Source organism: Oculina patagonica, chromosome 4, assembly GCF_052425735.1.
Source record: "Oculina patagonica isolate OP01 chromosome 4, crgOcupat, whole genome shotgun sequence".
Classification (NCBI taxonomy): Eukaryota; Metazoa; Cnidaria; class Anthozoa; order Scleractinia; family Oculinidae; genus Oculina; species Oculina patagonica.
Window position 1 is genome coordinate 22,152,644 of NC_135761.1, and position 6,165 is coordinate 22,158,808.

Below are 6,165 nucleotides of genomic sequence, written 5' to 3' on the forward strand. Positions count from 1 at the left end.
AGACATTAATTACATGGTTATCCTTCAAAAGGACCAGGAACTCCCGAGTTCACCATTTTTGATTAATTAAAATTGGTATTGCCATTGTCTAGATTAACTTGGCCAACAACCTTCACAATTCTGCAGTTGAGTCCAACGATATTTGGTCTTTTCTTACAGCCTAGCGACAAGACCCTCAACAGCTTTGGGAGGACTGGAATCAATTATTGCCTCAAATTCAAAGAAGAAAAAAATCAATGGGAATGCTAGTGCCATGATGGGCTGAGCTAATAAAGCAGGGAATACTGCAGTTTAGTTGAATCCCGATAACTTGAGTTTTCAGGGAAAATCGAAAAAGGTTCAACTTATCGGGGATAAAATTGGTAAGAAATTAAAACAACCTGGAAGGGTACCAAAGAGGATTTGAGTTTGCGAGAGATTCGAGTTATTTAATAACAGTTCGAATTACTAGCATTTTACTGTCCTTGCATTAACCACTTTTTGACTATTTTGTGGACCTCTTCTTACTCATTCTGTTTAACCAAATGAAAATAACATTAATTACATGCTGTGTTTGGCCCATTAATCTCTACAAGTTCTTGACGTGGCAGAAAGCAATCTCCTGACTGCCCACCCCCCCCCCCCCACCCCAACAGAAAAAATGTTTGCTAAAACCAAGATAAAAGATGTACTCTTTCATGATTGACTCAAATGTGGCCACGTTGTGCATATTAATCATTTTCTGTTTTACAGTTTAGTCAACAGCTGTAAAAAGATTGGCGAGGGTGCCTCGGGTGAGGATTTTTGAGGTGGAGTATAGAGATGGGCGCTGTGCCGTATTAAAGGGCATTCGTTTTAATTAATTTTTTAAAGAGGTTATACGTTGCTGTTCAAACAAGTGTGGTTTTGTTTCTGAGAAAATATTATTTTCTCAGAAACAAACAAAAATACAAATCGCATTGCGTTGACAAGTTACGTAGTCATTTATACTGTTGTCCAATAATTATGCTTATGTTTTGAAGTTTGTTTTGCAGTTTTTGTTTTTCAAAATGTGTTTTGTTGTAGCCCTGCAAGCTTGATCATGTGGGCAAGTCTCACCACGAAGTGACCTCATCTATGCGTCCTTATTCTACTGCCAGTTTAACATTTCTAACACGTACAAGGCCAAGTGGAATGGTGCATGTTGACGAAACTCTGTACGTGCTTGGTGGACGTTCGAGAACAATCGAATGCTACAACCATGAGAGAGATGAATGGAAGTGTAAGGCAATTGTTCGCCTAGTGAATGCGATGCCGCTTGCACTCTTTAGATTCTAAGATTTTCTATTCTGCTCTATAAACCTTTTTCAAGAAAATTTGTTACTTAATTTTGAGGGTCACACTTAAAGTATAGAGTGCTTTGTTGATTTTAAAGCGTCTTTTGTATTTAATTGACAGTGATGACTGGGAACCATTTAATCCTTACACCAACGTAATATGGATCCACTACCTCGCCGACAAAATGATACGGGGGAAGACATATCCCCATAAAGAGAAAGAAGTAGTGGAAAAACTTAAAAGATTAAAACAAAAAGCAAGGCAACGTTCTTCCGCTGAGGAAATCGTCAATGACTTTTTAGACTAAGAACAACATAATGGTTGAGGTCACACTAGTGCTTTTTTTACTATAGTAAAGTCAAGTTTACTATAGTTAAGCCAATTTGTAGTGTGACCGGCTTTTTTCAGTTTACTATGGTAAATGTAATCGTAGTCTGTCGCGATAGCAACGGCGGCAGGATGAAAGCAAAGTTTACTATAGTAAAACGACCTGAAAAGGCATGGTTTATCGCGCGTTTATCTAAACTTTGTTTATTTAAGTGACAGCTTGTCTTCTTTTCGATATAAAGCATCCTTAGTTCCGGAAACTGTGTAGCACGTGTAATGAAATTGCGCCATTTCAATACTCGTGCTTTCTTGTTTAAGTCTAAAGATACAGTGCATTCGTGCAAAAGACTACGTACAAATATCAACAGAAATGGCGGAAAACAGCTTCAAATCAAAGTAAGAAAAACTCAGTTAATCAGTAGATAAAAACTTTGAGCTACAAAAGTTGAGATGTTTTTGAAACAAAATATATATATATCGTGCTTTTAACTTGCGACCTCATAACTTAAATCATAACTTAAATCATGGTTTTTAGCTTTCCACAACGACGCTTCATTATTCCACCGGCGGGTTTCACCGATGAACAACCATTGCAGCAAGGTCCCTTCCTTTTCGGAAGGCCAGACATGGCTTTTCCAGGATTCAACTTCAGCGGTGTTGAACCGCAGTTCCCGGTGAACTTTCCATTCAACGCTCAAGGTGAAGCTTCAGTTCATTCAGCGTTTCGGAGGAACACTCCAGTGGAGCAAGCCAGGGTACAAGCCAGGGAACAACCGCATCAGCCAAAGAAGTCAAGCCAAAAATCAGAGTCGACGCGTAATCGCTGGACCGAGGGAGAAGTAAAATTGCTTATTTCTATCTATGGCGAGGAGTATGGAAAACGTGACAAGGGGCGAAGCCTGGAGCTCATGTGGGAACGAATAGCGGCCAGACTTGTCACGGAAAGCAAGGAATTGAACGACCATGTTTGTGATAAGACGGCAAAGAACTGCCGTGATAAAATGAACAATCTTAACAAGAAATACAAGGCTGTTAAAGATAAGAGCAAACAAACAGGAGAGGGCAGCGAGGGGATTAAGTCTTTCCCTGAGTTCAACGACCTGGACGAAATTTGGGGGACAAGGGACTCTGTTAACCCCAAATATGTTATTGAGGCGGGAACATCATCAACATCATCAGCTGCTACTCCTGTTCCAAGCCCTAGTTTCTCCTTGGCGGATGAAAGCGCTGTTAATACCTCAAACAGCAGCATTGACGAGAGCGAACAAGAGATAGCTGAAGAAGCTCCTCTGGCCCAGGCACTTGGAAAGAAGGCGACTGAAAGCCTCAAAAAGAAAAAGGCAAAACGCGCTTTGGAAGATGCGGACGAAGCTGATGATGACTTGACAAATGAAGACGAGAGCCTGGCACAGTCTGAACGCCTGTTTTTTAAAGCAAAGAATCAGTCAAAGAAGGGAAAGTCGAAAGCTATTAAAAAGAAGAAGAAAGAAAGTTCCGATATCCAGAGTAAAGAAGACGAGCTCCTTAGCGAACTCATAAAATCTCAGGTGGAGGCTGCAAATAGGGCAGAAGAAGAGAAAAAGGAGCTTTTCGGATACCTTCGGGAATCTGATAACCGCACCCAAGAATTGGTCCTTGGTGCCATCAGAGAGTTGGGTGCAATTCTAAAAAAGTAACTGTGGCCGACGAAATGTTCTCAACTCACATTAAGCTGATTGTTTGTTTCAGTAACGTTTAATTTTTTACGGTACAATGATTACTTTATCACCCACCCCCCCCCCCCTTCTCAAACACCCCAAATAACATTTATCTCAATAATAAAATGAATTTTAATGAATATAAATCAAGAAGAACAAGTATAAAGTTTCTTTTTCAACTTTGTTCCAGTTTCAAATAGTGAAGTTATAAAAGATTATGGTAATTGTTTTATGATCTTTTACACGAACACTGAAAAACGCAAAGAATAAAGCAAACATTTACAGTGTCAATTAACAAGAACTGGTGATGTTTTGTAATTGCGAATTTTCTGAATAAAAAAGTTAATAATTTGAGTCATTCATGTTACTTGAGGCTAAGTTATGCTAATTTATATGGTCCTGGGATGGAAAATGTCCCCTTCAGTTAGCGAGATATGCAGTCAGTGCTTGCCTAACTGCCCGTCCCTGTCCTATTGCAGCAGGTTGGTCACTGTCTTCCTCGTCATCATCATCATCATAATCAGAGTAGTCGTCGTCTTCGAACTCGTCCCCTCTTAAAATGCAGATGTTGTGCAAAATACAACATGTCAGAATGGTGTGTGGAACTTTTGCGGTGCTTTCTTCAAGTGCCTTTAATAAGCATCTCCATCGACATTTCAACTTGCCGAATGCCCTTTCCACGATAACCCTGGTTTTGCTCAAAATTTTGTTAAACTTCACCTGATCTCGGCTTAGGTTACGTGAATGAGGATAAGGGCTCACTAACCAGGGTAGAGCGGGGTAAGCAGAATCACCAATCAGAAGGGGACGCACCATTACTCCATTTATAGGTTTTACCGGTTCATTCAAAATATCATTGTTTTCAGCTCTCAGGTGCAATGTGCTTAGTCGCAAAACTCTGGCATCATGAATACTACCGGGCCATCCAGTGCTCACATCTATAAGTTTTCCAGTAGCGTCTACCACACCTTGAAGATTAATAGAATAGTTTTGTTTTCTATTAAAATAGTCTTCATGGTTAACTTGAGGTGCTTTAATGGAGACATGGGAACCGTCTATTGCTCCGATTGCATTTGGAAAGCCAGCTATACTTTCCATTCTCCTCATCGCCAGTGCCACATCTGCGGGATCATCTGGAAATCGAATGAAATCGTTTTTGTGGCGTATCAATGCTTCCATGAAGTCTTCACAAATCTTGATGACCGTTGACTTCCCTTGTCCGAACGTTATTCCCGTCGTTCTGTACGAATTACCGGTTGCAATTCTCCATAAGGCAATCGCAATACGTTTATTTACAGGAACTGCATTTCGGAAGCGAGTATTTTGTCTTGAAAGATCTGGTCCAATTAACTGGCAGATATAATCAAAAGTCTCCTTTGATACTCGAAAATCGTTTTTCCACAGGGTCGAAAAGGCTGGATTTTGATAAATTTCTTCAAACCAACCTTGTGGTCTGGGATATACCCACGCTGCTCGTCTTGGCCGCTGCAAGGCTAGTCTCCTTCTCCTTCTCTGCAGAATCAGTCGTCCCAACAGGAGAGTAGTCATCCGCTCCTGCTGTCTTCTCTTACGAAGGAAATACATCTGCAATGCGATGAATCTAGATCTTCTTACTTTACGAATAGCGATTATTAAAACGAGAAGAGCAGCAATTGAAAGAATCACGCGCTCAGACTCCATGTTGAAAATATTTCCAGACGAGAGTCACGCAAGTACAAGTGGAATGTCTGGTGAATATTTGTTTTTGTCATCAAATTGCCATTTTGATTGACAGACCAAGACAAGAGGCCATCTGGCTAATGTCTAAGTCAACAAGCTCACTTTACTATAGTAAACTTTTGTTTGCTTTCTTTTACGATGGTAAAAACATTTAACTACGGTAAAAGCGTAAGTGTGACCTCAACCAATCTTGTACAAAATGGTGCACGGTACGTGTTTTTCCCTTGTGCCTACATCCACTGTATATGTGTTCCTGAGCCCTGTTTGCCGCAGCAGTAAAGTTTTTCCATTTTGCTCTATAAACCTTTTTCAAGATTTCACCCCAATTGTACTCCTTACACATATTTATTTAATTATTTTATTTATTTGTCTATTTATTAGTTTATTTATACATTTATTGTTTAAGGAAATATTGTAATATATAATAGTCACTTTAGATATATACTGGTATATTGTTAAATCTAGTAAAATAATTATTCATAAATTTATAAAGTAATTTAAACATAGGCAAATACTGTAATATATAGAGATCTATTTAGTTATTTATTGATAAATGTAGTTAAATATTGTTCGTTTAATATATTAATTTCAATATAGCCAAACAATGTAATATATAGTAATTTATTTAGCTATTTAGCAATAAATTAAGTTAAGTATAGTAAGTCAGTTATATAGTACCGTATTTATTCGATATTTATTTGTTCGTATTTAAATATAGGCAAATAATGTAATATATTGTAATATATCTAGTAAAATATTGTACATTTTATAAGAAAATATGGTAAACTAATAAAGAGATTAAACAGAAATCTGCAACCTGTTTTACTCTTTTTTTTTTAATTAGAACTGCTTTGGGCTCTACTTAACATTGTTTGACTAAGTCTAATGTCGGCAGGAATAATCATCTTGTGGCTGAACATTGAACACGATGGTGAGGAACAAATAAAACTTCTTGGCTTTGTTGGGTTGCCCTTGCTTGCCGGTACAGAGGTTAGTTTTATGATAAATAAGTTTCATTTACCTTTTCAAAGATATTGGCTATATTAAACTTCAGATCTTCCAATTAATAAATTTTTTTGTCATCATGAGTTGATTTCCTTGAGACGCGAGTTTATTTTCATTCCCG